The sequence below is a fragment of the Oryctolagus cuniculus genome, chromosome 4 (genome assembly GCF_051225735.1).
Source record: "Oryctolagus cuniculus isolate XC-2025 breed Fujian yellow rabbit chromosome 4, ASM5122573v1, whole genome shotgun sequence".
In the NCBI taxonomy this organism is placed as follows: domain Eukaryota; kingdom Metazoa; phylum Chordata; class Mammalia; order Lagomorpha; family Leporidae; genus Oryctolagus; species Oryctolagus cuniculus.
The window spans coordinates 161,088,993-161,115,408 of NC_142870.1; the positions used below are offsets into that span (position 1 = coordinate 161,088,993).

General features: G+C 39.7%; 1 protein-coding gene across 10 annotated transcripts in view; it reads left to right on the plus strand.

The window, feature by feature from the left end:
- RARB (retinoic acid receptor beta) overlaps window positions 1-26,416 on the plus strand; it is a 794,145-nt gene that overhangs the window by 248,381 nt on the left and 519,348 nt on the right. The window contains exon 4 of one of the 10 annotated variants that reach the window (XR_016233337.1): window positions 16,281-16,297. The exons of the other annotated variants lie outside the window; for them this stretch is intronic. The gene's annotated coding sequence lies outside the window, so the exon portion shown is untranslated. Of the gene's footprint in view, window positions 1-16,280; window positions 16,298-26,416 lie in introns of those variants that run through there. 10 annotated transcript variants of the gene reach the window in all.

A 26,416-nucleotide genomic window follows, 5' to 3' on the forward strand; every position in this document is an offset into this window, starting at 1 on the left:
AGAAATGAGCCTATCTGTCAGCCACATGAGACCGTTAAAGGGGCGCGAGGGCCATAAACTTTATGAAAAAGGCTGGAGATTGCATTCAGCCCTCAAGCAGATACACAATTACCCTAAACCCAGTTCAGGGCAGGGAGACTAAATCTTCTCTTAAGAAAAGAGAGAAAAACACACACAAAGTCATGACCAAACCCTCCCCTCCCAAGGACATCTATAAGCTATGTGACAGCTGATAGCACTTCTCAGACAAATATTTTCTCCAGTAGCTTTGCAAAGAATAGGAAAAAGGAGTGGTGAAACAGGGTAGGCAAGCAAAAGGAAGGGGAAAAAATTTTTTTTGCAATCTGTAAATACTTGCCTGTTTATGGAGTAAACACATTGATATGGAGAGACTTGGAAAAGCCGTTGATTTATTCACTGTAGGCAGAAGTTAGAGAAAATCTCATTTTCATGAACTTTCCCTCCTATCACTCAGTTCCCTGGTGACACTGAGAGTAAACCTCTCTCAGGGCTTTCCCAGACAGTTTGACATTCTGTTGAATTAACGGGTGTATATTGTACCAGATTTATATGCTGCATCCTGCCACCTAGGCAAGGAATGATTTCCCACTGAGTACCGTTCTGGGGGCACCAGGAGATGTCTGGAAACGTCCCTGAGTGACTGTGCTCGCACGTCTGCCTCGAAAATCCTCCGTGTCTCACGGGCTACCTGCGTGGATCTAAAAGACCTGGGGCTTTGTAAATCTGCGTGGGATTGTGCAGTGACTTGGTGCAAAGCTCCCTGTGTAGAGGCTGTCCTGATGTTTTATCTGGCATCCTTCAGAAACATCTGAAAAGGGAGGGAGGCAGCGACAGGTAGATGAATGAGCCGCACTTTTGCTTGCACACTGGAGTCCGTTTTGAACCTTGAGTAGCAAGTTTTCCTCGAATGCATGTCACACTGCAAAATGAACGGAGCATTTTGTGGCATGGCCCCTGCAACCCAGCTACTGATGGGAATGACAAGACTGAACTGTGACCAGGGATTCCTAGTGCTGTCATGATTAAGTATCACCAATTGGGTGGCTTAAAACATAGAAAGTTTGTTGTCTGAGACTTGCGGAGGCTTGGATGTCTGAAATCCGGGCATCAGCTCTGAACCTGTAGCGGACAATCCTTCCGTTCCTTTTCCTAGTTCGTGGCTGCTGACTGGCAGCCTGTGGAATTCATGCTTTGCAACTCCATTGCTCCAGGCTCTGCTTTTACCAGCACATGGGGTTCTCCTGGTGCGCTTCCATCTTGACAGGGCTGTCTTACTGATAGGAGGTTAGTCATGTTGAATTTGAGGAGCAGCCTACTTGGGGGTGATCTTGTCGTACCTCATAACACCTGCAGCAACCCTAGAAGTATTTCCAGCCAAATAAGGTCACATTCAGGGGTTAGGACTTAAATCTATTGTTTGGGGGAGGGGAGGGTGTAGGAATTGGGGAAGGCGGCTCCATTGGTACAGTTTAACCTATAACAGTGATTATGAGGCATATTTGAAGTTTTCATTGAGCACACTTAATTTTTTAAATCCAGTTCCAAGAGCACTTAGCTATAAGTCGTTGGTTTCAAGGATCATGGTAGGTATAGTTTGAGTTCTATGAGATCAAAATAAGTCTCCCCTCCTTTAAGTACTTAGGTAGGGGTAGAATAATCTTATGGTAGTATTTCATCATTGAAGATGCTTCAGATATAGAATTATAAAAACTTTGACATGAAATATGAGACACCAAGAATACACCAGTGCTAATGGTAGTAGTAAAATCTGTATAGCACAAAACCACTGTCCAAGCATGCCCGCGTGTTTCACATTTCTTTAGCCCTCAAATCAGCTCTGTGTGGTGAGTACAGGACAGATACAGACTATGTTCATGGAGCGTACATCCTCAAGGTTTGCATGTTTGACTCCCTGTTGGCCTCCTCATTTTGTGTGCAGAATGGGATGAAATGAACTTGGGTTGTTTCCTACTTCACCTGGCTACTGTACTGCAAGTGCAATCCTCGTTGCCTTCTTTCTGCAGTTTGTAGAGGATCCAGACATCTGCAGGTGTCAGCATTTAAACTGTAGCCAGGATGAATGAGGTAAGAGCTTCATGTGCTCCAGGCTGTTGAACTCGGTTACCAGACGAAGTCCACCAGGTTTTCTGAGTCCAACGTGCTGATAAAAAGAAGTGCAAAGCTAAACTATGAAATGAGAGAATTTAATGATCTCACTGAAAAACTTTAGAAAGCTAACTTGATGCAAGTCAAAAATTTTAACTCTTCATTGCTGTTTCTACAGTTTTCAAAAGGATAGTTTGTCCATTAATAGGTTCTCAGTAATATTTGTAGGATGAGTGAATAAATGCCAGTCATCAGGCAAGTCAGTCTGAAACCCCTGAGCACACCAAGGAAAACAGGTGGTAGCTTTTGGTAATCACAATTCACTTTACCTATAAATTAAAAATTGAATTCCACTTTGGATTTGAGAATTTGTACCAAAAAGTACTAGAAAGTCAAACAAAATGTCTTTCCTCTTTCAAAACCAACACTCAGGCATCCAAATGCCTTGTCTGACCACAGCCATTGAGGTATGTGTGCTTGTGGTTGCTGTTCTAAATCCCTCTGCTGGGAGCAGGGGCGGAGCCTGGCCATTGAGATGCTGGTTAGTGTATCTGCATTGTATAGCGGATATTTGATAGCTGTTTCTAGCTCCTGACTTGAGCTTCCCACTAGGGCATACCATGAAAAGAATGATGATGGCTTAACTATTTGGATTCCTGCCACCCAGGTGGGAGACCTGCATTGAGTTGCCAGTAGCCAGCTTAGCCATGATCCCATCCCAGTTGTCATACATTTGGGAAGCAAACCAGTGGATAGTAGCTCTGTCTTATAAACAAAAATGAGACAACTAATGCTTCCACACTGAAGGAGGAGAATCTAAACACGAATTTCCTTCTCTGTAAAATTAGTTCCTTTATCTCGCCACCACACCTTGGTGTTACATCTTTTTTTGGTAACGGTGTAATTGGCTGGCTTAGAGAAATGATAACAATTATAGGATGCTGACCTCTGATATGATTAAAGTTACAAATTTAAGAAGAAAGAAACTTTGGTTTTTAAAGTAAAAGATTGCTGAAATTCACCTGTTAGTCTGAAATGATAAATAGGTAATTTTAAAAAAAATTACCCAAGAATGCTTAGGAGCCATAAAATTGATGTCTGGATGGTTTGGGGGTCTCTTGTTTTCCAGGGAGATTGTGCCATGAGTGACCAAGTCTGCAGACACAAGTGTGGTATTTTGTTTCTGTGTCAGCCTTTCTTGCTAGAGGCTGTAGAATGATGGTGTGCACCTGTCCCTTGTAGTTTTCTGGTGTTCTCCATTCCCCTTACTATGTCAGAATTCTCCCGACTAAAACATGTTTCATTTTAAATCTTAGAAAATAATATCCAGTCCCTAAGATTTCTGATCACTAGGCAGTTTAATCTACCAGCTCAAAAAACCAAGAGTAGTATTTTGAAAATAGAAAATGAGGACCTGTCATAGAGTGCCTACAGCTTGCTTCTGGAAGCAATGCACCGTGGAGACCCAGTGCTGTTTGCTAATAAAGGAAACCGAATCATTCTTTTTTTTTTTTTTTTTTTTTTTTTTTAGAACCCCATGGGCCAGTAGAGCAGTTGTACAGATATATGCCTTAAAAGATAGAAAGCAGGAAATGAGGGCTAATGTCATTTGGAAGTAAAGATCTGTTCTGGGAAGTTCAAGCCAACCATTTTGTAGAATTGTTAGGTAGCATCCTCCAGTCCCCACAATCAGCTAAGTGTTTTGTGAGTTTTCAGTGTGGAGACTGGGGCAAGGAACACTTAAGAGGCTGAGGTGCTAATACGGTGGTGTCCTATTTCTGTGAAGTTGGTAAAGGTAGATGTAGCTTTGACCAGTTACAGGGAGGGACCATACTGACTACTACCTGCTGACATTGAAACACTAGCATTGCTATCTCCCGAAAGAGTGCTGAAGATAACCTAGTGGTTAGGACTCCCAGGCCCTGTGGTAGGTGTCTGACATAGCAGGATCAGTGCTGCCACACCAAGGCTGCTGTACTTCTCTGTCTTGATCTTGTGTGTGATCACTCAGCTTTAAAATGCAAGTACAAGGTGGGTCATCAGTTTGCAAAGTGTCTATTAAGGGATTGTCCCCATGGGTGCACCTTAGGATACTAGTTCTGCAAGATAGTGAGAGCTGTTCAAAATAAATTCCACGGTCTTGAGCGTCTGAGGAATACTGGTAGACAGTTAACCTGCTTTCACTACTGGAGGGCTTCTTGTAGCCTTAAAGGTGTTATTTGTGTGTGAACCTCCAAGAGGAAGCTCAGAATCTGAAGCATTTCCCAAATCCATCTGATCCTTGGATTTACTTTGTCTGGATCCTTCATCAAGATGTTTTGGAAGACTTTACAATAATTGACTTTGCAGTAAATAATGTGCCAGAGTCTGTAAATGACGAATCCTAGGGGAACAGTGTGTTTAAAACAAATAGTCTAGACACAATAAGGATACCTGCAAGTGACACTTGTAAATTAGAAGCCACAGTATCAACATGTAGAGTGGAAATGAGGGACAGTGTGATTTTCTTTTTTTAATTGGGTACCTAGCAAATGAGATTTTCTTACTTTATAGTGTTTGGAATTTTGCTTTAAATGGAGAGTGAAGCTTGAGATGGTAAAGTCAGGCCTTCGTCTATAAAAATCTATTTCTAGTGCAGGACAGAATATGGACTTCTAACTTGGACTCAATCAACAAACATTCCTGAAGCTCTTACTGTGTAACTCCTGATCTCAGCAATGCTGGTTCTAACCTGAATTCTGGAAACAGTGTGCATTTCCTATTCTCTTCTCTGCAGGATTTCTCCAACATTTTGAAAAATAATAGGCCAGCCACAAGTATTTTTGAAGTCAGAGCGTGGCCTGATATGGGTACATAGGAGGCTTCAAGTAACAAATGGTTTCCTCATCAGATATTGACAATCACAATGGTAGAGGTGTTTTCATTTTACACTGGATAGTTGTCACCAAAAATTACAAATATCACTCCCATTTTCTGTTCACTCCTAAGAATTCTTCCTTCCTCTATTCATGCTGTTGTCATTTGTTCTTTAATCCAATGGTGTCACCCTCAATCTCCAAATAGTTATAAACATTGAGGCCTCAGTCACGTGCCACACCACAATGTCACTTTTGACTCTTGAATCTGGTTGTAATGCTTCATCCTTTGAAGGTTGCCAACTTAAATATCTGCAATTTCCTTATTGTTATTTTACTTTCTCCCTTATATGAAAACAATAGATTGTGTGGTGTGTGTGTGTGTGTATATATATATACATATACACATATATATGCATGCATATATATACACATCTATATGCATATGTATATATATACATATATATATGCATGTGTATATATATGCATATATATACGCATGCATATATATGTGTGTATACACACACACACACACACACACACACATATATATATATCAAAGACCTGTTGTGAGTACTATGCTATTGCCGTGTACGGCTGACAGTTTCAAGTCAAATGGACACCAAGGTGAATGACCCTGCCAGCCTGACACTTTTGTAACCTGGTGTATGTCTGTCTTTCCCATTTCTTCCACGCTATGGGGTCGTAGAGGCCTCCGCTCATCTTCTATTTGTGGAGTACAATAACAATTACATGCCTGCCCAATAATTTACTGAATACTAACTTCATTTTCCCCAGTTTCCTCAATCTGTGTTCTCTGACCTAGACCTTGATGATGCTTCAACAAAAAAAGTTCATCTTCCTGAAAATGATTTATCCATTCAGTTTGGAAAAACCATCAACTCCTCCTCTGCATTGCTCAAACGGCAGTTGCATTTAAGGCTGAAATTCTCTGAGCTTAGTCATCAGGCACAGGGAATAGCGAACACAGTCTAACGAGCAGTCGTGGGCTTCTTCCAAGGATTCCACAAGTGCCCGCCACATGACAAGAAAATTACAACTCAATTAGTGTGTGTCTACTTGCATTTTGTCCTCAGGTTTGCTAAGCTTGCCTTCCTGGGCAGATCTGGCTCTACTCCCCTAAGCCCCATCTTTTTCTGTTATTGGAAACTGTTCTTCAGTCCCTGTTTATCCTTGAGCCAACAAACTAGCTTCGGTGGCAGCATTATGGTTACAGCCCACAGGAACCTTTTCTGCACAGTAATTTAGCTGTCAGTCTGGCAGCAGTAAAGCTGTAGAGAGGGATGCCGAGCCTGGGGCGTGCCTGAGCTGACACCCTGCGTGTCGCTACTTGGATGGGAGCTCATTAAAGTAGATAGGAAAATATCCACCCCCACAATTTCTCTTGGCTAATGCGATGTTATAGCTAGGGGAAAATATTTTTACTGGAATTCTGCTAATTGCGAAGAATGCTTTTGTTATCCACATAGAGTAGGGATGGGAAGGGAAGAGATCATTTAGTGAGAAAACGGTCCTCAGATAAAAAATGGAAAAGCAAATGGCTGTGGCATTTGTTAGAGCATCCCCTGATAGATTATTTTAACACAGTGTTTCAGATGTTTTGGGCAGGAAAGACAGAGATGGACTTGAGCGTTTGCTATCCAAGAGCTGGTAGGCAAAAATATAAGGATTTTAGGCCCATCAATTGATGATAGCATCCATCAACAAGTCAATGAATCACCTCTCTTGACATTCTGCTTCATACATTCACGAATTGTTTGTACAATTAGATGTCTAAAATAGCTGGAAAACTCACATTCAGTCTCAGGTTATCAAAATGATTTTTAAAAAGTAATTTCAAAGTAATGTGTTGTTCTATCTTGAAAAATTACTTAGGTTGAATCAGTCCATTAAGGAGTAAGCCCCCTGTGAAATGAACAAATTGGATACTTGGTCATATCCACAGAAGTACTTAATTTTTAAAACTTGAACATTGAGGGCTTTATATACATAGACTTCTTGGAAAAGACCCAGAAAGCATAGGCAGTCAAAGCCAAAATTAACATTTGGGATTGCATCAAATTGAGAAGTTTCTGTACTTCAAAAGAAACAGTCAGGAAAGTGAAGAGGCAATTGACAGAATGGGAAAAAATATTTGCAAACTACGCAACAGATAAAGGGTTAATAACCAGAATCTACAAAGAAATCAAACTCCACAACATCAAAACAAACAACCCACTTAAGAGATGGGCCAAGGACCTCAATAGACATTTTTCAAAAGAGGAAATCCAAATGGCCAACAGGCACATGAAAAAATGTTCAAGATCACTAGCAATCAGGGAAATGCAAATCAAAACCACAATGAGGTTTCACCTCACCCCGGTTAGAATGGCTCACATTCAGAAATCTACCAACAACAGATGCTGGTGAGGATGTGTGGAAAAAGGGACACTAACCCACTGTTGGTGGGAATGCAAACTGGTAAATCCACTATGGAAGTCAGTCTGGAGATTCCTCAGAAACCTGAATATAACCCTACCATTCAACCCAGCTATACCACTCCTTGGAATTTACCCAAAGGAAATTGGCAAACAAAAAATCAGTCTGCACTTTAATGTTTATTGCAGCTCTATTCACAATAGCTAAGACCTGGAATCAACTTAAATGCCCATCAACAGTAGACTGGATAAAGAAATTATGGGGCATGTACTCCATAGAATACTATACAGCAGTCAAAAACAATGAAATCTGGTCATTTGCAACAAAATGGAGGAATCTGGAACACATCATGCTGAGTGAACTAAGCCAGTCCCAAAGGGACAAATATCATATGTTCTCCCTGTTCGGTGACAACTAACCAAGCACCAAAGGGGAAACCTGTTGAAGTGAAATGGACACTATGAGAAACAGTGACTTGATCAGCTCTTGTCATCACTGTTGATGAACAATTTAATACTTTATCCCCTTTAGTATTTTTTTGTTCTAGTTAATACTATTGGTTGAACTTTGTAATTAACACACACTTATTCTTAGGTGTTGAAATTTAACTGAAAAGTGATCCCTGTTAAATATGAGTGGAAATAAGAGAGGAAGGAGATGTACAATTTGGGACATGCTCAATCGGACTTGCCCCAAAGGGTGGAGTTAGAAATGTGCCAGGGGATTCCAATTCAATCCCATCAAGGTGGCATGTACCAATGCCATATCACTAGTCCAAGTGATCAATTTCTGTTCACAATTGATCACACTGATAGTCCTAAGATTCAAAGGGATCACACAAACAAGTCTAGTGTCTGCTAATAATAACTGATAGAATCAAAAAGGGAGAGAACGATCCAACATGGGAAGCAGGATACACAGTGTACTCATAGAATGGCAGATGTCCTAAACAGCACTCTGGCCTCAGAATTAGCCCTTAAGGCATTTGGATCTGGCTGAAGAGCCCATGAGAGTATTTTAGGCATGGAAAGCCAAGACACTCTGGCAAAAAAAAAAAAAAAAAAAGTCGTGTGTGTGTATATATATATATATTTAACTGAAAGATCTCTGCGAGTGAGATCCCAGTGGAAAGAACGGACCATCAAAAAGGAGGTACCTTTCTCTGAAGGGAGGAGAGAACTTCCACTTTGACTATGACCTTGTCTGAATAAGATTGAAGATGGCAAACTCAAAAGGCTTCCATAGCCTTGGCAACTCATGACTAGAGCCTAGGGAGATTATTGACACCATAAACAAGAGTGTCAAATTGTTAAGTCAACAACAGGAGTCACTGTGCACTTACTCCTCATGTGGGATCTCTGTCCTTAATGTGTTGTCCAATTGAAGTAATGCTATAACTAGTACTGAAACAGTATTTTACACTTTGTGTTTCTGTGTGGGTGCAAACTGATGAAATCTTTACTTAATATATACTAAATAGATCTTCTGTATATAAAGAGAATTGAAAATGAATCTTGATGTGAATGGAATGGGAGAGGGAGCGGGAGATGGGAGGGGTGCGAGTGGGAGGGAAGTTATGGGGGGCGCGGAAAGCCATTGTAATCCATAAACCGGACTTTGGAAATTTATATTTACTAAATAAAAGTTAAAAAAAATAAAACTTGATCATTGAGGCCTCTATATACACAGTGGCAATTACTAGGACTTTGTGGCTGCTGCAGACATCATCCTGCCTTCCAAACCTCACTCTTGAAATTGCCTAAGTGTTCGCTGTGGAACTCCCAAGATTTTCATTAAATAACTTTACCGACAAGCAGGTTTGAAAGGATTCCCCAATAGATTCACATTCTCTGGAGAATATATATAAAATATGATGGGAAAAGCTTTAAAACTTAGCATTCGGAAGTTTTGTAAAATTTATAAAACAAGGCCAGCATTGTGGTGCAGCAGGCTGCCACCTACAAAGCCCGCATCCCATATGGGAGTGCTGGTGTGAGTCCTGTCTGCTCTGCTTCCCATCCAGCTCCCTGCTGATGTGCTTGGGAAAGCAACAGACGATGCCCCAAGTGCTTGGGTACATGTCACACCCACATGGGAGACTTGGATGGAGGAGTTTCAGGCTCCTGGCTTCAGCCTGGTCCAGCCCTGGCTGTTGCAGCCATTTTGGGGAGTGAACCATGGATGGAAGATGTTTGTCTTTCCTTCTCTCTTGCTCTGACTTTCAAAATACATTTTAAAAATCATCTTAAAAAGTACAGGGATTCTCAAAGCCCACTTAGAAGGCTGAAATCTTAAGTCAAGGCAAAAGCATTCCTGGTGCACCCAGGTACTTCCCCTGCAGATGGGATTTCTAAAAAGTGTCTGATCCAATACGGTAGCTATAGCCAAACATCGTAAGCAGGGACATCAGGTCACTTGTAGGCTTTGCCTATAAGTCTTGGTGTGGAGAAACAACAATTTGTCTATGGATCATTTACCCTTGGATATCTAAAGTAAGTTAACTCTACATGGAACTCAAGAATAAATGCAAGGAATCTTCACAAAGCTCAATGGAAATGTCCATTATGAAGAAGCTATGCATGAACTTCAAAGCTTGTTACACAAAAAATTATCTTGGAATTGGGTTTTTGTGACCTTCTTAAAATCCACTTGTATTCCATCCTTTCTAGAATGTTAAACCCAGTGTTGGTAACTGATGTTCTCCTCAGAAGTGTGTTCACTTCTCACACAGCTCAAGCTGACTTGCCCCAAATGGTAGTTAGAAACACACCAGGGGACTCCAATTTAATCCCATCAAGGTGGCATGTACCAATGCCATCTCACTAGTCCAAGTGATCAATTTCAGTTCACAATTGATCATAATGAAAGGACTAAGAGTCAAAGGGAGCACATAAACAAGTCTAGTAACTGTTAATACTAACCGATAGAATAAATAAAGGGGAGAGTGATCCAACATGGGAAGCAAGATACTCAGCAGACTCATAGAATGGTGGATGTCCTAAACAGCACTCTGGCCTCAGAATCAGCCCTAAAGGCATTCGGATCTGGCTGAAAAGCCCATGAGAGTATTTCAGGCATGGAAAGTCAAGACACTCTGGCAAAAAAAAAAAAAAAAAAAAAAAAACCTAAATGAAAGATCTCCGTGAGTGAGATCCCAGTGGAAAGAACAGGTCTTCAAAGAAGGAGGTACCTTTCTCTGAAGGGAGGAGAGAACCTCCACTTTGACTATGACCTTGTCTAAACAAGATAAGAGTCAGAGAACTCAGAGGGCTTCCATAGCCTTGGAAACTCATGACTGGAGCATAGGGAGATTACTGATGCCATAGACAGGAGTGTCAATTTGTAAAGTCAACAACAGGAGTCACTGTGCACTTACTCCTCATGTAGGATCTCTGTCCTTAATGTGCTGTGCATTGAGACTTAATGCTATAATGAGTACTCAAACAATATATTTCACTTTGTGTTTCTATGGGGGTGCAAACTGTTGAAATCTTTACTTAATGTATACTAAACTGATCTTCTGTAAAAAAAAAAAAAATTATCAACTCCCAACTTGACTCTCACTGGGATTAAACATGACAATAGGTCTGATCTGATTTCATCATCATTTTAAAAATCATCTGTTATTTTTCACTTTGTTTCTGTGTGGGAGCAAACTGTTGAAATCTTTACTTAATGTATGCTAAACTGATCTTCTGTATATAAAGAGAATCAAAAATGAAGCCTCATGTGAATGGAAGGGGAGAGGGAGTGGGAAAGGGGAGGGTTGCGGGTGGGAGGGACGTTATGGGGGGGAAGCCATTGTAATCCATAAGCCATACTTTTGAAATTTATATTCATTAAATAAAAGTTAAAAAAAAAGTGTGTTCCTAAACTATTCCTTGTAAAACTTGAAGCATTATTTTTTGAAGTTTCATTAATCAAATATGTACACACAGTGAAATACACAGAACAGAATTCAAAAATTATGACACATGTATACGTACAAGTGAAAAATGTCTCTGGTAAGATGTATTTCCATTTCTCAAGATGCTTCCCTAGGTCTGTCCTCAGTCTCCTCCCACTCTGAGTCCTCTAGTGTCCTGATTTGTTATCTGAAGTTTGGGGGCCAGCACTGTAGTGTAGCATGTTAAGCTGCCCCTAGTGACGCCAGTGTCCCAGCATCAGGGTGCCAGCTGCTTGACTTCAATCCAGTTCCTTGCTAATGAGCTGGGAAAGCAGCAGAAAATGGCCCAAAGTGCTTGAGCTCCTGCCACTCTTGTGGGAGACCAGAAATGAGTTCTGGGCTCCTGACTTAGGCTTGGCTCAGACCTGGCTGTTGTGGCCACTTGGGTAAACCAGTGGGTAGGAGATTCATTCTCATTCATATTCATTCTCTATCTCTCTCTCTCTCTTTCTCTCTTTCTCTATGCCTTTCAAATAAATAAGCTCTTTTAATAAAACTGTTAATGCAGTAACAATATTGATGACTCTCAAAATTATTTAAAAATTTTGTCTACTGTGGAACTTTCTATAAATACATTCTTTCAAGTACGATGGTTTAGATGCATCTACATTGTTATGGACTTCAATAACCTTTTCCTTTTTACTATTGAGGAATATTCAATGTTTATAGGGCTCAATCTGTTCATTACTTAGTGGTGGTCATTTGGTTATTTCCAATGTGGGTATTTATGAATAAAAGTGAATATTTTATACAAAATTTTATAGATAAGTCTTTTCATGTTTCTTGGGTGAACAACCAAGAATGGAACTTCTAGATTCTATAATTTATATAATACACAACTTTATAAGAAGCTACCTAATATTTTTACAAAATGATTTTTACCATTTTACAATATGGCCTACAATGGGAGCTATGGTTGTGCTGCCTTCTCACAAAGGTGTGGAATTGTGTTCTTAACTGTAGCTGTGTTTTTGATGTAAAGCAGTATAAAACATATAGCATGTTTTAGATGTAAAGATGATGACCAATCTGCATATCTTTGCTCAATAATGAGGCCACTATTTTTACATGGGTTTATTTGTAGTTCTTCCCTGGTGAAATTGCTGTAGAAGTCCATTGTGTTTGGTTTTTTTTTTTTTTTTTTTTTTTTTTGAGGATTTTATTTGAGAGGTGGAATTGGAGGGAAAGACACAAAGAAAGGTCTTCCATCCACAGGTTCACTCTCCAAATAGCCACAGCAGCGGGAGCTGAGACGATCTGAAGCCAGGAGCTTCTTCCAGGTCTCCTGCGTGGGTGCAGGGGCCCAAGCACTTGGGTCATCTCCCACTGCTTTCCCTCTGGCCACAAACAGAGACCTGGATTAGAAGAGGAGCAGCCAGGACACAAATGGTACCCATATGGGATGCCGGGTGCTGGCCCTGTTGCCGATTCTTAGTACCACTGTTTCACTTTCATAGAGCTTCAGTTTCTTTATGTAGACCTGCTAGAAATGCCTTGAGATAGCTCCACGGAAAAGTGCTTTCAGTCTTTGGATTTCTTTCTCATATTCTTCACTCTGAAGAGCAGGTTTTCCAGTGCACTGAATAATAGTTGTACTAATTTTTTCAGTGAATGGCTAGTGCTGTCTGCATGCTAAGAAATCTTTGCTTATGCAAAGGTCAAAAAAATATTCTTGAGTAACTTCTCAGAAGATAGAATATTTTATATGTTAGGCTCTTTTAAGTCACCAACAGCCAATTTTGCGTGGTGTGAAGCTGGGCTCTAAGTTCATTACCAGCAGGTTTTGCAGCATGGTTTGATGAATGGGTGCCCCTTTTCTTTTAGCTTTCTTTTGAATCTTTCATCAGAAAAAATCAATTGATCATCTAAGTGTGGTTCCATTTAATTTTCTATTTTATTGATGCGTTTATCCGTTTTATGACAGTGTCACATTTTCTTGATTACTGTCACTCTGTGGAAAATGCAGGTGCTACCAGTTCTCGCACCATTTCTCGTGTGTGGTTGTGATCATCTGTCTTTATGCTTTCATGTGAAACTTACATTTGGGATTTCGTTGTCACCTCTAAGTAGTTTGTGGTCTTCCATTGTCAGTGCTATTATAGTTTTTTAATTTCTAATTATTCACTCCTAAAAATTGGAAATAACTTTTTCTCTATTGATTCTATCATTCTACCTTGTGAAATTCACTTAAGATCTTTTTATAAACATCTTCTGATGTTTCTGTGGACATATCATGATTTTTGTGTTCTTGAATAAAAGTTGCCATCTTTTTTTATTTTTATTTTTATTTTTTCACAGGCAGAGTGGACAGTGAGAGAGACAGACAGAGAGAAAGGTCTTCCTTTTGCCATTGGTTCACTGCACCGCGCTGATCCGATGGCAGGAACCAGGTACTTATCCTGGTCTCCCATGGGGTACAGGGCCCAAGTACTTGGGCCATCCTCCACTGCACTCCCTGGCCACAGCAGAGAGCTGGCCTGGAAGAGGGGCAACCAGGACAGAATCCGGCACCACAACCGGGACTAGAACCTGGTGTGCTGGAGCCGCTAAGTGGAGGATTAGCCTAGTGAGCTGCGGCGCTGGCCCTGCCATCTTCTTTTTCAAATTGTATTCGTAGTCTTTGTCTCTCACATGGCTCTGCCAGCTCAGACCTCTAGTACAGTGTTGGGTGTAAGTAATGAAAATGGATGCTTTGGGGCCAGCACTGTGTCATAGCAGGTAAAGCTGCTGCCTGCAGTGCCGGCATCCCACATGGGCACCAGTCTGAGTTTCAGCTGCTCCACTTCCAATCTAGCTCTCTGCTATGGCCAGGGAAGGCAGTATAAAATGGCCCAGGTCCTTGGGCACCTGTACCCATGTGTACATACCCATACATTGGTATGAAGCTCCTGATTTCAGATCTGTGCAGCTCCATCTGTTGTAGCCAACTGGGGAGTGAACCAGAGCATGGAAGCCCTCTTTCTGTCTCTTTCTCTACTCCTCTGTGTAACTCTGATGGTAAATGAATAAGTAAATATTAAAAAAAGAATGCTTTGCCTTTTTCCCAGTCTTGGGGGAAAGCATTTAGTCATCTACCATGAACTATCATGCCAACTGCTGCTGATCAGATATTCCTTTTATTGAATTAAGAAAGTCTCCCCACTGGCCCACTTCCTGCTTGGATGCTCCGAGTTGTGAGGTCCCCTGAAGGTGGGATGCACGGTCCTGTGCATTTGGGCACTCTAATGGCCAGCAGCACGATGCCTAAAGGCTCCATCTGAATGAAGGAGATACACGGTGACTTCTCCATCAGAAGGAATGAACCAGAATTTTAAGGTTCAGAAGTGTTAAAATCTAGGGCTGACATTTGGCACAGCTGCCACGTGGGACATTTACATCCCATGTTGGAGTGCCTGGATTCGAGTCCTGGCACTATTTCTGATTTCCACTTCCTGCTAATGCACACTCCAGGAGGCAGCAAGTTCAAGTACTTGCATCCCTGCTACCCACATGGGCCCCTAGATTGTTTCTGGTTCCTAACTCTGACCTGACATAGCTTTGGCTGCTGTAGGCCCTTGGGGAGTGAACCAGCAGGTGGAAGATCTCGTTCTCCCTCTCTCTTTCCCTCTGTCACTCTGCTTTTCAAATAAATAATAAATCTATCCTACAAAAAAATCTCCCTTCAATTCCTGCTTCAATGTAAGTATCTATTATCCCTAGGCATTGAATTTTGGCAAATGTTTTCTCTGTATTTATGTGAATGGCCACAGGCCTGTTCCCCTTTATTCTGTTAATGTGAATAACATTGATTTTTAATAACTTAAATTACTATTTTCTGGGTTAAAAAGCTAATCATGATGTTGCATCCTTTTTCATATGGCTGGACTTGATGTCTACAGATTTTTTAGGATTTCATGGATGTGTTCATGATGTATATTTATCTGTGAATTCCTTTCCTTGTAATCTTGTATTTGGTTTTCCAGCTTTATGTAGGGAATTATCCAGCTTTAAATAGGGAAATGCAAAGTGTTCCATTTCTGTTCTCTGAGCATTTGTCTAAATTGGGTATTACTGGCCGGCGCTGCAGCTCACTAGGCTAATCCTCCACCTGCGGTGCCGGCACATCGGGTTCTAGTCCCAGTCGGGGCGCCGGATTCTGTCCCGGTTGCTCCTCTTCCAGTCCTCCTCTGTGCTGTGGCCCAGGAGTGCAGAGGAGGATGGCCCAAGTCCTTGGGCCCTGCACCCCACGGGAGACCAGGATGAGCACCTGGTTCCTGCCTTCAGATCAGCGGCCGCAGCGGCAATTGGAGGGTGAACCAATGGCAAAGGAAGACCTTTCTGTCTCTCCCTCTCACTGTCCACTCTGCCTGTGAAAAAAAAAAAATGGGTATTACTTCTGCATTGTCATTTAAACCATCTTAAGTGTACAACTTAGTGGCATTACAGACATTCATAGTGTTGTGCAGTTGCCATCAGGATTTCCAAACCTTCATTACCCTAAACAGAAACTCTGCCATCATTAAGCAGTAAGTCTCCCCTCTACCCTTCTCAGACCCTGATAACCTCCACTCTCATTGATGTCTCTATGAATGTGTGTGTTCGAGGTGTTTCGTGTAAGTAGAATCAGGCAGTGTATATGTCTGGTGTATGATTTATCTCACTGAGCAGGCTTTCATGGTTTATCCATCATGTTTCCTGTATCAGACCTGGATTCCTTTTCCTTGCTGAGTAGTATTGCATTGCCTCTATATTACACATGTTGATGTTCATCTGGTAGTGGACACTTGAGATGTTTCTATCATTTTGGATAGTGTGAATAATACCGCAGTGAATACTGGTGTGTATCTGCCTGAGTCTTCCCTCTTAGTTCACTGGGGTTTATACTAGGAGTGGAATTGATGGTGAATATGGTCATTTTGTGTTTACCTTTCTAGGAACGGCCACACCATTTTCCCATGGCAGCTGTGTTATTTTATATTTCCACTTGCGTGATGTGAGACTTCAATTTCTCCACATTGTTTCCAATACTTGTTGTTTTTCTTTGAGAATATAGCCATCCTACTTAGTGTGGAGTTACATCTTACATTTATCTAATGACAAACAGTATCAAACCTCTTCTCATGTACTTTCTAGCCATTACATATTTTCTTTAGAGGAATATCTATTTAGGCCATTTGTGCATATTTGAGGGGTTATTTGTCATTTTGTTGAGTTGCAGGAGTTCTTTTTATTTCCTAGTTATTAAAGTGATATTAGGTACATGATTTTGAAATATATTCTAATATTTTAGTTTTTATACTTTTTTGAAGTTGTCACTTGAAGAAAAAAATTTTGATGAATTTTACAAATGTATTTTTTCTTTTTGATGCTTAGGGTTATTCAACTTTATTAACTTTCTAAAGATTTGATTTCATTGTTTCTGTATTTTATCTATTTGTTATGATCTCTGTTTCCTTCCTGTAATACTAAGGGTTTAATTTGCTTCTCCAGCTTCTTATATTGGAAGCTTAGATCACAGAACCCATTTTTCGATGACCACACAGCCTTAGCTTTATCTCAAAAGTTTGGATATGATGTGTTTTATGAGAAAGTATAAAATGTTTTTCTGATTTTCAATGTGGTTTCCTTTTCTACAGTTTACTATTTCACTTACTTGAGATAACATTTTTAATTTATATTATCAAAAGCTGAATGGCTGTGCTAAAGAGTTCAACAAATAAAAGATAAAAAAAAGTCTAGGAAAATAGGCAAGGGCATCAAACAATCATCAAATGAGATGGTCAGCTTTACTGATGCAAATTTTAAAAGTCACAAAATCATTAAGACCACAGTAGTATATAATTCATATCACTTTGGAAAAGATTAAAAGCAGAGCTGGGCAAAACACTGTTTCTAGCAAAACTAATACAAATGAACATTTCTTTTTGGTTTAATTATAGCTTTCACATATAAGGGAAAATATGCAAATTTGTCTATGTGGGATGCCAGCGCTGCAGGTGGCGGTTTTACCAGCTAAGCCACAGTACCGGCCCCAGCTCATGTTTTGTTAATAATTTGAAGCATTACTATCGGTTGTATATGCATTTAGGATCTTTGTCTTCCTTGAACTCCTCATTGTAATGAATTATCCCTCTTGAACCAGCTAATGCTATTTGTTTTCAAGTTTATTTTGATAATATTTATGTAGCTACCTCACTTTAAGATGCCTGTTCACAGTATGTATCTTAATGTATTTTGCAAAACAGGAAACAGAATTGTTGAGTGACAGTTCGGTCCATTCTGATTTGCAGTATCTTTTACATTAATTCTTATACAGAGAACATATTCAGTGTTGCACCAAGAAATCATCCCACACATTCCATCAGTCATAACAGCTCAACATACAGGATTTTTCAATAATAAAGATACAACATTTAACATAGTAACTTCCTGAATAGTATGCTTTCATTTGTCATACACTCTCTAGCGTCTTTATGTTTCCTTTTGTGCCTCATCATCATGAAGTATCCCTTTTGGCGACTGCTAATTCTCTGTTTTGAAGTTTATTTTGATACTAATAATACAGCCAGTGTACGTTCAAGACACGGCCCCATGATTTACGCTATATCCAAACATGCAATCTTAATGTACTAGGCAAATCTCCAGCAATAGCACCACGTTTTTCTGATTTCACTGAAGGCTGGGGTCTCCTACATGGAACAATGGACACATAGCCCATTTTTATGATTCTTGTGGTAAACTTTGTTTTAATCATTTCCAATTGGCATTTCACAAATGTATTACGTATTTTCTTGCAGTTTGATTAAAATGCCTGCTTCCAGTGTGTAATTTTCAGCTCTTTTCTCTTACTATCTGTGTTTACACTGTAAATGTTTTTGACTGCTGTATAGTGTTCTATAGAGTACATGCCCCATAATTTCTTTATCCAGTCTACTATTGATGGGCATTTAGGTTGATTCCAGGTCTTAGCTATTGTGAATTGAGCTGCAATAAACATTAAGGTTCAGACAGCTTTTTTGTTTGCCAGTTTAATTTCCTTTGGGTAAATTCCAAGGAGTGGGATGGCTGGGTCGAACGGTAGGGTTATCTTCAGGTTTCTGAGGAATCTCCAGACTGACTTCCATAGTGGCTTGACCAGTTTGCATTCCCACCAACAGTGGGTTAGTGTCCCTTTTCCTCCATATCCTCACCATCATCTGTTGTTGGTAGATTTCTGAATGTGAGCCATTCTAACCGGGGTGAGGTGAAACCTCATTGGATAACACCTATATTTCATAATACTAGCCTACTGCTGCAGGAGTCTTTGAAATTTTAGTTAATCTAAATGTTTCTGTATCACTTTTGTTTTGAAGAAATTTTTTCAGGGCATGGAATTGTAGCTTGAAAGCTGTTTCTTCAAGTGTGAGTATTTTAATGATGTTCTATTGCCTTTTTGTTTGCATTGTTGCTGATAAAATTCTGTTAATATTTGCATTGCGCCTCCATGTAAAATATCCCTTTATCTTGCTGCTGCGTGTTAAGAACTTTTATTTTCCTCATTGTCAATATGATGTCAGTAGGTGTGTTCTTGTTACTGTGCTTTCCTTTTTTCCATTTGGGATTCATTGAGGTCACTGGGTATTGATAGTTAAATGTCTCTCCCATTACTACCCCACACACCTTTTATCTACCATGGTTTACTCAAGTATCTGCTCTTCTGGAGTCTGCCTCTTCTCTTCTCTGGGACTCCAGGTGCAGGGATGATGAGCCATTTGTCTGCTGTCATTGCTTTTTTTCTCTGCAGTGACTTCCCTGTGCTCTGTATGTGACAATGTTCTCTTGTTCTTCTGGTTCTCCAACATGTTGTTGGCTTTTCCAATCTTCTGCCATTCTCACAGTAATTTTTGTTTCAGTGTTTGTCAATGTCTGGATTTTTATTGGATTATTTTGCATTTGGCATTTCTCTTGTGGGATTTTCCATTTGTTAACTCATGTTCATCCTTTATTTAAATCAGGAGATACATTTTTATTTATCTTTTTAAAAATTATTTATTTGAAGGAGTTACAGAAAGGCAGAAGCACAGTGAGGGAGGAAGAGAGGGAAGCTGGAAGGGAGGGAGGTTTTCCACCCACTGACTAACTCCCCACGTAGTCCAAACAGCTGGAGCTGCACCAATCAGGAGCCAGGAGCTTCCTCTGGGTCTCCCATGCAGATTGTAGGGGCCTAAGGACTTGGGGCCATCTTCTGCTTTCCCAGGCCATATCAGAGAGTTCGATCTGAAGTAGAGCAGTGTGAACATGAACCAGCACCCATATGGGATGCCAGTGCTGCAGATCCAGGCTTTAACCCACTGCGCCCCAGCGCTGGCCCCAGGAGGTACTTATAACAACTTTAAAAGCACTTGTTTACTAATTCCAATTCCTGTATTGTCTAGTACATACTGATAATATGCTGGACATAAATGCTGTGTTGCCAGGGGTGTGGGTTGCACTATTGTTAAACTGAGTCAAGTCTCATTCTAGTAAACTAACTAATGGGATTTGGCTTGAAGGCTTTGTTGGGGACATATCTGAAGTAGCTCTTCTTACAACTAGAGTTGACGTCCTCCTAAGTTAGGAGCTTTATAAAGGTTTAGTCAGATATTCTGGATATTCAGCAAGATCTATCCACTTCGTTAAAATCGAGACACTGCCCAGTACTACGTGGTCTTTGAAATCTTGTTCCTCTTCCACACCCTGGTGCCGGTGCCCCAGCAGCCCTCCCACAGCCTCATCCTTTGCATGGGGATCTTAAATTGAACTGACGACTCACTTGACCTCTGTGCTTTCCCGTGAGACTCCTTGACTGTACGTCCTCCTCCTCTATGGAACCCTTGAACTTATTTGGAAATTTGTGCTCCATATTTCAGTCTCCTCCTTGTCCACCCCGAGAATCTGCTACTTTCTGTTGGGGCGCCTCTTCCCTGTGACCACTTGGAAAATTTTCAATGACAGAAACTCCGCTCCCTTCCCTTTCTCCCTTCCCTAAAGGATCACAGTCCACTCTTGGGCCACACCTGGAAGGAGGTGCATCGTGAATTTTGTCCGACTTCATGGTTTACAAAAGGAGGTTCAATTGAACACGGGCCACTGTCACAATTGCTAGTATTTTTCAGCCTTTAAACATTTTCTCACTGAAATTCCTAATGCAGTTTTAAGATTTTCTTCCTTTTTAATTACATATTTCATCTATGCTGGAAATATGTTGATCATCAGTATTTGGTTCTTTACACACAATTAATCTTTTTATATACAAAAATTCAGATATTTTAATGAGTAGATAATTATTGGCATTTCAGGATAGAATCTATAAAACTATTTAAACACGGGTGTGTGAGCTCTTCTGGGAGTCATCAGCAAATGCAAATGGAAATTTTTGCTGTTTCTCCGATTTTCTATTGCTGATACAATTTTTCTTTTTATATTCCATCTGTTTGGAGTTTTTAAATATTATTTCCAGATCCTTTGCCTTTATTTCTATTTCTCACATATATTTAACTAAATTTCAAATTTGTTTTAAAATTCAACTTATTTTGAGAATATTTTAAAAAAATTTTAATACTTTTAAAATATTTGAGCTGCAGCAATAGAGCTACCATTTGTTGGTTCACTTTCCAAATGCCTGCATTGATCCCTAGCTGGGGTCAAAGCCAGGCAACAGGAACTGAGTCCAGGTGTCCTGCATGAATGTCAGGGACCTAGTTACTTTTGAGCCATCACAGGTCCTCTCAGGTTGTACCTAAGTAGGAAACTGGAATCAAGAGCTAAACTGGGGTATCAAATAAAGGCACTTTGACGTGGGACATGGGCATGTTGACTGCTAGGCCAAATGCTAATCTCCTGGGTATATTTTTTAAAAGAGCATATCTCAGCTTGTATATATCTCACCATGAATCAACTGAACCCTTAAAATACCATTTTTGCTAGTACCCCACAATATACTTTTAAATACTAATTATTAGAAGCAAGAAATCATTTATAAACTATCAGTTTGAAAGCAGAGATTGCAACTCTTCATGCTAGATGAGCTCCGGATTAATCTTTGAAGGATGGTCTCAACTATGTGTCCCAAAGCAGAATCCTAGATACAATTATGAATGTGCTACCTGAATTTCAAAAATACTGGATTATTTTATGAATTGGGATTTATTCTTTGGAAAGCAGAGCAAGACTCATCTATTTGAAATGTGAAAATATAGCAGAATTTCAGCAACTTACATAACAATGTAAATGTGAGTTACAGAAAACAAAATAAGACATCTTTTCTTGAAGTATGAGTTCATTATTCTCTGGTTAACTTGTTTATAGGTTTTGTTCTTTTTAGCGTAATGAGTATACTTTTATCAACAATTTCATGGAATGAGAAAAATACAAAGAAAACGTTGTTCCAGGATCCTCTAGTATCTGTTGAACGTGGATTGGGAATTGTTTGTTTTCTCTTCTTGGACATTCCTATTTTCTCTCCATCCCTTTGACTTTGCCATATTTGTCTTGCTCTTGGCCTTCATCAACCCCTGCCAAATTATCTTTGCACCTTAAGCCTTTTTGTTTTTTTCCCCTTTCTTTAATGAGCACAAAACTAAAGACAAACACTCCCAGATTTTAAAAAAATCTAATTTCTTAGTCTTGATTAGGGCCTATGTCCTCCTAAATGATGAAATAATGAGCACTTGGCTTCATCATCTTGCTTCTTCATGACCCAGAACCTCTATAATTGTCCAGATTTGTTTCAGATTCATATCCAGGATTTTCATCTGGACTAATCTCAAGAAATAAACTAATTAAAGTACTGCTGAAATTTCTGATGTCCTTGCTTTAATGATAATAGGCTAATGCTAATCTGTGGCAGCAAATAGGCCACAAATATGTAATACTTAAACCCAAAGGAACTTTTTCTTGTTTATGTAGCAACCTACTATTGGAAGAAGCATGGTCATTGAGGAACTCGGACTCCTTCCAATCTGGTTCCTTTGACATCCACTGTCCTGTTGATGAGTCGGTATGGTATGATGGGTTCACCATCTCCAGATTTCTTGGTAGAAGAGGAACAGGAACAAATTGGAGGCTCATTTACTTCTTAATGACATTGGCTGAGAAATGTTCACATCTTTTCTACTCACTGTAATGTGGTGGGTCATGGGTATGGTGAAATCTGATTGGGCCTGAATCATATGCCCACCCATTGTCCACTTCCCACCAGAACCATTTAGGATTCTCTCTCCATAAGACCACACATTGTGTCACCTAGACAGAGACAGCAATAGTGGGCAAGAGATGTTCAGTTGTTAACTTCATGTTACGTATTTTCCTTCCCTGCTTATTTAATTGGACTTTTGTTTTAAAGATTGATTTATTTCAAAGTCAGAGCTACAAAGAGAGATACCTGGAGAGAGGAGTCCTCCATCTGCTGGTTCACTCCCAAAGTGACTGCAACAGCAAGAGATGAGCCAGGGAGCTTCATCAGATCTCCCTGCTTAGTGGCAGGGATCCAAATACTTGTACCCTCTTCCGCTGCCCTTTCCAGGCCATCAGCATGGAGCTGGATCGGAAGAGGAGCAGCCAGGAATGAACTGGCACCTATATGAGATGCTGGCCCCACAGATTGTAGTTTTACCTGCTGTGTGTGAATACCAGCCACTTGGACTCATAAAATTCACTAATGTAAGAAAGGGGTGGGGAGAACTGAGGTCATTTTTTCTCATGAAAATTATTTACCTTACAAAGATTGTGTATCAAGATTGAGTGATTGGAGCAATTAATATATGTCCTCCTAATTCCATGGATGAGGTTACATAGAGTGATTAGGATGATAGGTTCAAGATGCTCTACTTGCTGGGTATAAAGCCAGGATCCATCATGTCTTAGTCATAGAACTTCCCAGTCATGTGACCTGAACCAGTGCAGCCTGTTTTTGCACCCATTTCTTTTATCACAAAATGGAGGATAATAGTACACAGTTGATTTGTTTTCTCTTAAGAATAAATGAGATGACACATAAATTGGTCTGAAGCATACCTAGCTCACGGTCAAGTCTCAGTTACAGTGAATTAATTATCATTCATATTTTCACTTACCTGCATGTTTTCTATGTATGAGCAGTAGTTGACTCTAAAAGAAAAAGCTTCCTGGTAGATGTTTAGTTTTCTAGCTACTTTTTAAATAGTATATTTAGTACCATCTGCCACTTGATTTGCCTACTGATGGCCATTTCTTTTTATAGACATCAGTATTTTCCTGTTTCTTTTAAAAAAGATTTTTATGTGGGCGTGTAAACAGTATATGAAACAAGTGGAATTAAATTCTCCCAAGTCTAAGAACAAAACAGAAAGGGAAATGGCGTGAGCCTAAAATCCTGGGTCACAGGAAAGTTGTAAATGGCGGTAATGGGGAAAGCAAAGAAAACCAAAATAAGAACAAATGGAAGGAGGGGGGATAACTAGGAATTTCACAATAGGGTCTCTAAGGCAAGAGGTCAAATTTATACAGAGACATCATTTGGGTAAACATTTTTGTAATGGCGGAAGAGCTTCATTGAGGTCCGTATTAGCTTATTCACACATTTCTTTGCGATTTTCTCAATCAATCCGCCAGTGACTTGATACACCATGTCTAATTCTTCATAAATCAGTTAAACTTTAGAGTGATATTGACAGTGGCTTTCCCAACCCCATTGTTTTCTGTCGAGAGTTGTATTCCGTCTCAAAACAATTTGCCGTGAACGCCCTTGTTGGCTTGCTGCACTGGTCTTTGTTCAGGCTGAAAACTTTGATTTATAACTGTATATAATTGATGGCTGTGGGGTAGAGGGACTATAGCTCATGCTCCTCCTCTTTTAATCTAGCTTTGCTTAGAAATCCATGTAGTGGAGCATTCTCAAGGGAACGAGGCTGGGAAATTTTCCATATACCCAATGGGAGGCCATTAATCATGGTGAGGCGTGTGTTTGTGAAAGTAAAGAAAACAAAAGTCAGACCACCTCAAGATGGTTATCAAAAGAATAGATGTTATAGCTCATGTATTCATTGTGGGGCATTTCTAAAGGCAAGCAGAATGATTGGGGGAACGAGAGATATTTGCTACCCTCAAAAGTAGATTTTGACGTTAGTACTTCAAGTTACTAGTACTGAAAAGCAGTCCCCGAGTCCCTGACAAGCTGGTAAGTCCTTGACGGGGGAGCAGTTGAAAGCTCTCTTTAAATAGCACAAGTCTCTCTTTTTTCTATTGATGAGAAAGAAGGCAAGTACAGTTTTCTTTCTTAGAAGTTTTGTCACAGTGTAGCTTGTGCTACCTCTGTCATTCTAGTCGTTGCTGGATTTCATGCCACTTTCTCTCCATCACCCTATCCTGTTAGGTTTTATTAGTTCAAAAGACTCTGGAACTGTCTAAGTTAACATTTCTGTAGGTTTTGCAGGTTGATACTAAGTTTCTGAAAGTAATTAGGGATCATTCTCAAGGGGCAGAAAAAGTGAGCCAACATTTTTGGAAATATTCCTTGTGAAGAATAGTTTTATTCTCTATTTTTGGCTCCATTTGGTTTTCTTCCATTAAAAAAAATGCCTTGTAAGCTACAGATATTTCAAATTTCAATAGCCTGCTCACAGAGAAACAAATATGTATTTTTGCAAATGAATGATAATGCCTAAATTAGACTAATATGCATATCACTGAGAGATAAAATTAGAGTATATATTTTAGATGGTTTATTTACACAAAGTATTCTAGTGATTAAGAATGTTGTTCTAGCAGGGACAGATAAAGGCAGTAATAAAATCAAAGGGAACTGTAAGCACTGATGAGGGTTGGACAACATCCCATAAAAATATCCCAAATTATGAGAAGAGTATGTTGAAATACTACTTAACATCAGTTAAATCTACTTAGAGAGTGAGCAGCTCCTACTGCTGAAGTGGTACATAAAGTAGTCTCAAGTAAGAATTTTGTTGTTGTTCCTTTCATGAACCAATTGATATGGGCATTACTTCAAGTTTTGCTTTTGCATACTTTTATCTCTGAGGTTTCGCAGTAACAAGCCTCTCCTTGGAAGAGAAGTCAAGAACATTTACAATTCATTTCCTCTCCTTTAAAGCAGTTTGAACAGATAAATAGTTTCCATATGAATGATGCTGGAGTCAGAATAGAAATAGTGCTTTTCATAGATTGTCTTCCTAGTTAAATCTCGATCCTTTGAAAGTAGGAGAAAGACAGTTCCCAGATGTTGGTACATGAGCACTCAGAGTCCCCACTTAATGACCCAAGAATCAATGGTCCTTGGAGAACAATCGCTTAACATTGACCTAAGTGGGCTGTAACTTCAATCCGAGTCCACTGACGTGACTTAGAAAAATATTCATTAACCGAATGACAGAAAACAGTAATTAAAATCCATAGTTAATCTGAATGAAAGCACAAAATAACACAGATGGAGGACAACTGTGAAGAATTAAAAATCCATCCCCTTAAAGGAGGTGAGAGGCAAGTTTACCTCTTGGCACCACTGCATTTCATCAAAAAGAACTTGATTCAAAATAACCCCACGATAAAGCTGGGAATTACTACGAACTCTAGTGTTATTTAGTTCGGGAAAAGTAAGAATTTAAGGAAAAATTCTAGTCTAAGATAATGCAAAGCCTCTCCAATACTTCGGGAATTGTTCTTTGTTCAAAGAGTTTTGCATTTCAAAACCTGTATTGAACTTTTTTTGTAACAATGTTGTCATCTTTAGAACTGTTTCACCACTTAGGTTCAATACATAACTTTTCTACCTTAAAAAAAAATCCACTGCCATTGTCGCAATCCTCTGCTCTCTGAAGAAGTTAAAGCTTCAGAAAGTGGTACTGTCCTGGGCAATTCCTATTGGACACCTTCCTGCTGTCCAGTTCTGTGACTTAGTGTGCGTGTTGTTGCCTCGGGGGATATAATTTTTTATTAGACTTTTAGATTTACTGTAGGTGAATCTTCTCATTTCTTATATAAACAGTTTAGATTAGAAGTAAAATATTTACGGTATGAAGGCAACAAAAATACTCCACCCCCAAAAAGAGTACAACTTTTT